The sequence below is a fragment of the Eubalaena glacialis genome, chromosome 15 (genome assembly GCF_028564815.1).
Source record: "Eubalaena glacialis isolate mEubGla1 chromosome 15, mEubGla1.1.hap2.+ XY, whole genome shotgun sequence".
NCBI lineage: Eukaryota > Metazoa > Chordata > Mammalia > Artiodactyla > Balaenidae > Eubalaena > Eubalaena glacialis.
The window spans coordinates 401,032-410,686 of record NC_083730.1 but is presented as its reverse complement, the minus strand read 5'-3'; positions in this window follow the sequence as shown (position 1 = coordinate 410,686).

Below are 9,655 nucleotides of genomic sequence, written 5' to 3'. Positions count from 1 at the left end.
GAGAATCTGATGGCTTCATAAAAAGTTAACAAAAGGATTGGTTACTGAGTGAACTGGTGAATATGGTTATAATGTTTTTGTGTTTTTGTTAATGGGTTTGATCTGTGTTTTCCAGACATAGGGAAGTCCGTCCCCTGGAGCTATTTAGGACTTTGAGCAGTTGGGTAAATGACACCTCTGTATTGAAGTCTGTATTTATGAAAGTTACTGTGTTGGCTTCATTTTGCCCTGATGTTTAAGAGGAAAGGAAAATTACCTAGTGAAGTTATCAGAATGTAATTACTCATGATGTATCACTGTTTGCTTTAGGTCTACTGCTAAAAGCACATGTACAATGCTTGTGTGACAATTGGGTATGAATAATAAAATGTATGGCCTATATAAAGCATTTTCTCATTAACATACCTCTGAGCATGTTCACGATACCTGATCAGTATTCCCCCAATGTGGATTAACTAGGCAAATATAAAGGAGGCCTAGCACTGTGGGACATGATCTACACCTGGGCCAAACAGCTGAATCATTCTGGCGCTGAGGGATTGACATTTTGATCATCAGTGCTTTTTATTGAAAGACTTGTAATCAAAAGGGAAAAAAACTCTTCACCTATTGAGGTGTGAGGAAGTCACTCTGGCTTATACATGGTTTAACTTAAATTTTACTCACCAAAGTGGCCTGTTTTGTGGCCTTTTGGATATGAATTGTACATCTGCTTTGGCATTGAGGAGGGGAATGCATTTGACAGTCAAAAAGGAGCAACTATGTTCAGACATCCAAGATAAACCTAAGTGACCATTGTAGATGTGATTTAGATGCATTCCTGTATTTTTTTGTTTGCTTTTTAAGTTTTTTTTTGATGTGGACCATTTTTTAAGTCTATTGAATTTGTTAACAATATTGTTTCTGTTTCATGTTTTGGTTTTTAGGCCGTGAGGCATGTGGGATCTTAGCTCCCCGCCCAGGGATCAAACCGGCACCCCCTGCATTGGAAGGTGAAGTCTTAACCACTGGACCACCAGGGAAGTCCCCGCATTCCTGTATTGTTGAACTTGAATTTCTGAGCTATATCAGACTCGGGATGCCACTAGCCATTCTCAAAACAATGTCTACTGGTAGCTGCAACCGTACGTTTTCAAGGACTCCTCTCTTAAGTATTAAATTTCAAACAATGACGTTAGATCAGATACTAATAGAAAGATGAGACATATGTGTAGTGGTCAATAGCTCCTGTTATAGATACGTCAATACTACATCAGAAGTTAAAACCTACTTAGGTAGAATTAGACAACTGGCTACGAAGCCTCTCTGAAGTGCCAGTTCCAGACCAGGTTTCAGACTTATTCTCCTGAACTCCTAAGGGAATGAGATCTAGTTTTACTATTAAAGTTTCAGTTGTTACCCCTCCTATTTTAACTGGATTGGTTGCACCAAAATGGGGGACCAAGGGATTGAGATCTTAATCATACGAGTCTCAGGTCCAGGACTTGGAACTCAAATATTTCTAACTTGGTATCCATTCCCCTAGATTTAGGCAGGACTATGCCCCATTTCAGCAGGAAGTAGCCAGAGTGGTCGTCACCCCATTCCCTGAAAGATGTGGGGAAAGATAAAAGTGAAGTGGGGATTAAAACTGAGTCTCCTTAAAACCGAGTTCCTGTGCCAAGTTTATGATTAATGTCTCAATCTGAAATGATTATTCCTTTTCTTGTCAAAAATCTGTTCTCCTCAAGATTGAGGAGTATCCAAAAGAGGAGGAGTGAAACTGAGAGGGACTCTGTGGTCTCCTGGGCACAGAAGCCTTTCTGTGTGCCTCCTAACTTGTTTGTAGGGAATAGACTAGAAACTCCAGGACCTTCCCTGAGTTCCAAAGGGAAAATTCAAACAGTTGCTAATCATGGAAGTGAGGGGATGCAGAGACAGGTAGGAACAGTCATGGAACAATAGTGCAGCCTTGAGGCAGGGTCCTGGTTCTGCCTCAAGGGATACACATAACAATATCTTTGAGCTCCTTAAAGAACTAAAACCCCCAACAAACTGAAGATGTTAGCATTCTTCATTCCAGAGAAGCTCATCAAGAATCCATCTGAGACCAGGTTAAAGGAGTGCAGGCCTTGCTTACACCCTGATCCTTAACAGCAACCACACCCTTGAACCATTGCTAGAAAACACCAAATCCTCCCACACTGGGACACACAGCTGTTGAGGGCAGGAGCCTGCTGTGTCCTCCATTGGCTGGCAGAGTGATAAAACTAATCTTTTCTATTTTTCCAAAACACTGTTCTCCAGATTTGATTTAGAACTGGTGCAGAGAGGCTGATTATTCAGTATCAGTTAGGTCCAGAGTCAGGCAGTTAGTTAGAAACAGTGTCAGGTCTATAGTTATGGAAAGCCTCAGGGAATTAAGGAGGGACAGACCAAGATATTACAGACAGTGTCAGATCCTGAGTTAGGGAGAGTGTCAGGGCATGACATAGGACCAGCATCAGGACTGTAGTTAGGATCAGCATCATGGTCTTAGTTAAAGTTATTGCCAGGACCTGAGTTAGGCAAAGTGTCAGGGCCTGAGTTAGGCACAGCTTCAGGGCCTTAGTTAGGGACAGAGTCAGGACCTGAGTTAGGGACAACGTCAGGGCCTGAGTAAGGCCTAGCGTCAGGGTCTTAGCTAGGATCAGCATCAGGGTCTTAGTTAAAGACATTATCAGGGCCTGAGTTAGGTACAGCAACAGGGCTTCAAAAGGACAGCCTCAGGGCCGCACTTTGGGACAGCATCAGGACTTTAGTAGGGACAGTGTCAGGACTATGGTAAGAGATGGATCAAGATATTAGTTCAGGATAGTGTCAGCACATTAGTTATTGATGGCAGCAAGGCTGACGTTAGGGACAGCTTTACGGCCTTAGTTAGGGGCAGCGTCAGAACCTGAGTTAAACCAAACATCAGGGCCTAGGGTAAGACTAGGGTCAGGGCCTTTGTTAGGGACAATGTCAGGGCCAGGATTAGGCCTAGCATGAGGGCCTGAGTTAGGCTGAGCGTCAGGATCTCAGTTAGGGACAACATCAGGGCTCACTTAGGGACAGTGTCAGTACATTGGTAAGAGATAGGTCAGGATATTAGCTCAGAATAGTGTCAGGACTTTAGTTATTGACAGCAGCAGGGCCTTAGTTAGGGACAGTGTCATGGCCTGAGTTAGGACGAGCATCCAGGCTGTAGATAGGGACAGTGTCAGGGCCTTGGGACTAATTTCAGGGCCTTAGCTAGGGACAGTATCAGGGCATGACTTAGGAGCAGCATAAGGCTTTGGTAGGATCAGCCTCAGGGGCTTTGTTAAAGACATTACCAGGGCCTCTGTTAGGGACAGCCTCAGGGCCTCACTTAGGGACAGCATCAGGGCTTACTTAGGGACAGTTTCAGGACCTTGGTAAGAGATGGGTCAGGAAATTACCTCAGGATAGTGTCAGGACTTTAGATACTGACGGCAGCAGGGCCTTAGTTAGGGACAGTGTCAGGGCCTTAGTTAGGACTAGCGTCAGGGCCTTTGTTAGGTACAGTAACAGGGCCTGAGTTAGGAGTAGTGTCAAGGCCTTAGTTAGGGCCAATGTCCAGGATTTAGTTAGGACTAGCATCAGAGCGTTTGTTAGGTACAGGGTCAGGGCCTGAGTTAGGAGGAGCGTCAGGTCCGTAGTTAGGGACAGTGTCAGGGCCTGACTTAGGGAGAGCGACAGGGCCTGAGTAAGACCTAGCGTCCGGGCCTTAGCTAGGGACAGTGTCAGGGCCTGACTTAGGAACAGCATCAGGGTCTCAAAGACATTTTGAGGGTCTGAGTTAGGTACAGCATCTGGGTCTGAGTTAGGGACAGCCTAAGGCTTCACTTAGGGACAGTGTCAGGGCTGACATAGGGACAGGGTTAGGCCCTTGGTTAGAGATCGGTCAGGGTATTAGCTCAGGATAGTGTTACGACTTTAGTTATTGCCGGCAGCAGGGCCTATATTAGGGACAGCTTCTGGGCCTTAGTTAGAGACAGTGTCAGGGCCTTAGTTAGGATTAGTCAGGGACTTAGTTAGGGACAGCATTAGGGCTTCAGTTAGGAAAAGAGGCCAGACTTTAGTTAGGGACAGGGCCAGATTACGGTCTAGGCATAGTGTAAGGAAATGACTTGGGATAGTATCAAGACCTTAGTTACTGAGAGTATCAGGGTCTTATATAGGACCAGTGTCATGGCTTCAGGTAGGGACAGCGTCAGAGTCTGACTTAGGGAGAGTGACAGGGGCTGAGTGAGGCCTAGCGTCAGGGCCTTAGCTAGGGACAGGATCAGGCCATGACTTAGGAGCAGCATAAGGCTTTGGTAGGATCAGCCTCAGGGGCTTTGTTAAAGACATTATCAGGGCCTCTGTTAAGGACAGCCTCATGGCCTCACTCAGGGACAGTGTCAGGGCTTACTTAGGGACAGTTTCAGGACCTTGGTAAGAGACGGGTCAGGAAATTACCTCAGGATAATGTCAGGACTTTAGATATTGACGGCAGCAGGGCCTTAGTTAGGGACAGTGTAAGGGCCTTAGTTAGGACTAGCGTCAGAGCCTTTGTTAGGTACAGTATCAGGGCCTGAGTTAGGAGTAGTGTCAGGGTGTTACTTAGGGACAGTGTCAGGGCCTGACTTAGGACAAACATGAGGCCTTAGGTAGGGACAGTGTCATAGCCTTGAGAAAAATTTCAGGCCCTTAATTAAGGACAGCATCAGGGCTTTAGTTAGCATAAGAGGCAAGACATTAGCTAGGGCCAGGGTCAGGTTAAGGTCTAGGGATAGTGTCAGGAAATGACCTAGGGATAGTGTCAAGACCTTAGTTACTGAGAGTATCAGGGCCTTCTTTAGGACCAGCATCAGGGCTTCAGGTAGGGACAGTTCTAGAGCCTGACTTAGGGAGAGCGACAGGTACTGAGCGAGGCCTACCGTCAGTGCCTTAGCTAAGGACTGTGTGAGGGCATGACTTAGGAACAGCATCAGGGCCTTTGTAGGATCAGCATTAGGGTTTTAGTTAAAGACATGATCAGGGCCTGAGTTAGTCACAGCGTCAAGGCCTAAGTTAGGGATAGCTTCAGGGCCTGTGTTAGGGACAGCCTCAGGGCTTCGCTTAAGGACAGCGACAGGGCTTTCTTAGGGACAGCGTCAGGACCTTGGTTAGAGATGGTTCAGGATATTAGCTTAGGATAGTGTCAGGATTTTAGTTATTGCCGGCAGCAGGGCCTATATTAGGGACAGCTTCTGGGCCTTAGTAAGAGACAGTGTCAGGGCCTTAGATAGGATGAGCAACAGAGCCTTTGTTAGGTATCGTGTCAGGGCCTGAGTTAGGGACAGCGTCAGGGCCTGAGTCAGGTGTAGTGTCAGGGTCTTAGGGACAGTATCAGGGCCTGAGATAGGAGTAGTGTCAAGGCCTTAGTTTAGGGCCAGTGTCAGGGCCTGAGTTAGGACTATCATCAGAGCGTTTGTTAGGTACAGTGTCAGGGCCTGAGTTAGGAGTAGTGTCAGGGCCTTTGTTAGGTACAGTGTCAGGGCCTGAGTTAGGAGTAGCGTCAGGGCCTTTGTTAGGGACAGTGTTAGGGCCTTTGTTAGGAGTAGTGTCAAGACCTTAGTTTAGGGCCAGTGTCAGGGCCTGAATTAGGATTGGTGTCAGGACCTTAGTTAGGGACAGTGTCAGGGCCTGAGTTAGGACGAGCATCCAGGCTGTAGTTAGGGATAGTGTCAGGGCCTTGGGACTAATTTCAGGGTATTAGTTAGGGACAGCATCAGGGCTTTAGTTAGCATAAGAGGCAAGACATTAGCTAGGGACAGGATCAGATTATGGTCTAGGCGTAGTGTAAGGAAATGACTTGAGATAGTGTGAAGACCTTAGTTACTGAGAGTATCAGGGTCTTATATAGGACCAGTGTCATGGCTTCAGGTAGGGACAGCGTCAGAGTCTGACTTAGGGAGAGCGACAGGTCCTGAGTGAGGCCTAGCGTCAGGGCCTTAGCTAGGGACAGGATCAGGGCATGACTTAGGAGCAGCATAAGGCTTTGGTAGGATCAGCCTCAGGGGCTTTGTTAAAGACATTATCAGGGCCTCTGTTAAGGACAGCCTCAGGTCCTCACTTAGGGACAGCATCAGGGCTTACTTAGGGACAGTTTCAGGACCTTGGTAAGAGATGGGTCAGGAAATTACCTCAGGATAATGTCAGGAATTTAGATATTGACGGCAGAAGGGCCTTAGTTAGGTACAGTGTCAGGTTCTGAGTTAGGTGTAGTGTCAGGGCTTTAGTTAGGCACAGTGTTAGGGCCTGTGTTAGGTATAGTGTCATGACCTTAGTTAGGGACAGTATCAGGGCCTGAGTTAGGAGTAGTTTCAAGGGTTTAGTTAGGTACAGTGTCAGGGCTTGAGTTAGGAGTAGTGTCAGGGCCTTAGTTAGGGACCGTGTCAGGGCCTGGGTTAGGACAAATATCCAGGCCTTAAGTAGGGACAGTGTCACAGCCTCGAGAATAATTTCAGGGCCTTAAGTAGGGACAGTGTCACAGCCTCGAGAATAATTTCAGGGCCTTAGTTAAGGACAACATCAGGGCTTTAGTTAGCATAAGAGGTAAGACATTAGCTAGGGCCAGGGTCAGGTTAAGGTCTAGGGATAGTGTCAGGAAATGACCTAGGGATAGGGTCAAGACCTTAGTTACTGAGAGTATCAGGGCCTTCTTTAGGACCAGCATCAGGGCTTCAGGTAGGGACAGCGCCAGAGCCTGACTTAGGGAGAGCGATAGGTACTGAGTGAGGCCTAGCATCAGGGCATTAGCTAAGGACTGTGTGAGGGCATGACTTAGGAACAGCATCAGGGCCTTTGTAGGATCAGCATTAGGGTTTTAGTTAAAGACATGATCAGGGCCTGAGTTAGGGACAGTGGCAGGCCCTTAGTTAGGAGTAGCATCAGAGAGTTGGTTAGGTACAGTGTCAGGGCCTGAGTTAAGAGTAGTGTCAAGGCCTCAGTTAGGTGTAGTGTCAGGGCCTTTTTTAGGGACAGTGTAAGGGCCTGAGTTAGGAGGAGTGTCAGGGCCTTAGTTAGGGACAGTGGCAGGGCCTTTGTTAGGAGTAGTGTGAAGAACAAAGTTAGGGCCTGTGTCAGGGCCTGAGTTAGGACTGTCATCAGAGCGTTTGTTAGGTGCAGTGTCAGGGCCTGAGTTAGGAGTAGTGTCAGGGCCTTTGTTAGGGACAGTGTCGGCCTGAGTTAGGTGTAGTGTCAGGGCCTTATTTAGGGAGAGTATCAGGTCCCTAGTTATGAGTAGTGTCAAGGCCTTAATTAGGGACCGTATCAGGGCATTAGTTAGTTGTAGCATCAGAGCGTTGGTTAGGTACAGTGTCAGGGCCTGAGTTAAGAGTGGTGTCAGGGCCTTAGTTAGGGACAGTATCAGGGTCTGAGTTAGAGTAGCGTCAAGGCCTTAGTTAGGGCCAGTGTCCAGGACTTAGTTATGACTAGCGTCAGAGCCCTTGTTAGGTATCGTGTCAGGGGCTGAGTTAGGAGTAGTGTCAGGGCCTTAGTTCGGGACAGTGTCAGGGCTTGAGTTAGGTGTAGTGTCAGGGCCTTAGTTAGGGACAGTATCAGGGCCTGATTTAGGAGTAGTGCAAGGCCTTAGTTTAGGGCCAGTGTCAGGGCCTGATTTAGGACTATCATCAGAGCTTTTGTTAGGGCCAGTGTCAGGGCCTGATTTAGGACTATCATCAGAGCTTTTGTTAGGTACAGTGTCAGGGCCTGAGTTAGGAGTAGTGTCAGGGCCTGAGTTAGGAGTAGTGTCAGGGCCTGAGTTAGGGACAGTATCAGGGCCTGATTTAGGAGTAGTGTCAAGGCCTTAGTTTAGTGCCAGTGTCAGGGCCTTAGTTAGGAGTAGCATCAGAGTGTTAGTTAGGTACAGTGTCAGGGCCTTTGTTAGGGACAGTGTCAAGGCCTTAATTACGAATAGCGTCAGAGTCTTTGTTAGGTATCGTGTTAGGGCTTGAGTTCGGAGTAGTGTCAGCGCCTTAGTTAGGGACAGTGGCAGGGCCTTTGTTAGGAGTAGTGTGAAGACCAAAGTTAGGGCCTGTGTCAGGGCCTGAGTTAGGACTATCATCAGAGCGTTTGTTAGGTGCAGTGTCAGGGCATGAGTTGGGAGTATTGTCAGGGCCTTATTTAGGGACAGTAGCAGGTCTCTAGTTATGAGTAGTGTCAAGGTCTTAATTAGGGACCGTGTCAGGGCATTAGTTAGGGATAGTGTCAGGTCCTGAGTTAGGTGTAGTGTCAGGGCCTTAGTTAGGGACAGTGTCAGGGCCTGAGTTAAGAGTAGTGTCAAGGCCTTAGTTTAGGGCCAGTGTCAGGGCATTAGTTACGACGAGCGTCAGAGCCTTTGTTAGGTATCGTGTTAGGGCCTGAGTTAGGAGTAGTGTCAGGGCCTTAGTTAGGGACTGTGTCAGGGCCTGTGTTAGGTGTAGTGTGAGGGACTTAGTTAGGGACAGTATCAGGGCCTGAGTTTGGAGTAGTTTCAGGACGTTTGTTTAGGGCCTGTGTCAGGGCCTGAGTTAGGAGTAGTGTCAGGGCTTTATTTAGGGACAGTATCAGTGAATGTGTTAGGAGTAGTGTCAAGGCCTTAGTTAGGGCCAGTGTCAGGGCCTTAGTTAGGGACCGTGTCAGGGCCTGGGTTAGGACAAATATCCAGGCCTTAAGTAGGGACAGTGTCACAGCCTCGAGAATAATTTCAGGGCCTTAGTTAAGGACAACATCAGGGCTTTAGTTAGCATAAGAGGTAAGGCATTAGCTAGGGCCAGGGTCAGGTTAAGGTCTAGGGATAGTGTCAGGAAATGACCTAGGGATAGGGTCAAGACCTTAGTTACTGAGAGTATCAGGGCCTTCTTTAGGACCAGCATCAGGGCTTCAGGTAGGGACAGCGCCAGAGCCTGACTTAGGGAGAGCGATAGGTACTGAGTGAGGCCTAGCATCAGGGCATTAGCTAAGGACTGTGTGAGGGCATGACTTAGGAACAGCATCAGGGCCTTTGTAGGATCAGCATTAGGGTTTTAGTTAAAGACATGATCAGGGCCTGAGTTAGGGACAGTGGCAGGGCCTTAGTTAGGAGTAGCATCAGAGAGTTGGTTAGGTACAGTGTCAGGGCCTGAGTTAAGAGTAGTGTCAGGGCCTGAGTTAAGAGTAGTGTCAAGGCCTCAGTTAGGTGTAGTGTCAGGGCCTTTTTTAGGGACAGTGTAAGGGCCTGAGTTAGGAGGAGTGTCAGGGCCTTAGTTAGGGACAGTGGCAGGGCCTTAGTTAGGAGTAGCATCAGAGAGTTGGTTAGGTACAGTGTCAGGGCCTGAGTTATGGGTAGTGTCAGGGCCTTAGTTTGGGACAGTTTCAGGGCCTGAGTTATGTGTAGTGTCAGAACCTTAGATAGAGACAGTATCAGGGCCTGAGTTAGGACTATCATCAGAGCGTTTGTTAGGTACAGTGTCAGGGCCTGAGTTAGGTGTAGTGTCAGGGCCTTATTTTGGGAGAGTATCAGGTCCCTAGTTATGAGTAGTGTCAAGGCCTTAATTAGGAACCGTATCAGGGCATTAGTTAGTTGTAGCATCAGAGCGTTGGTTAGGTACAGTGTCAGGGCCTGATTTAGGAGTAGTGACAGGGCCTT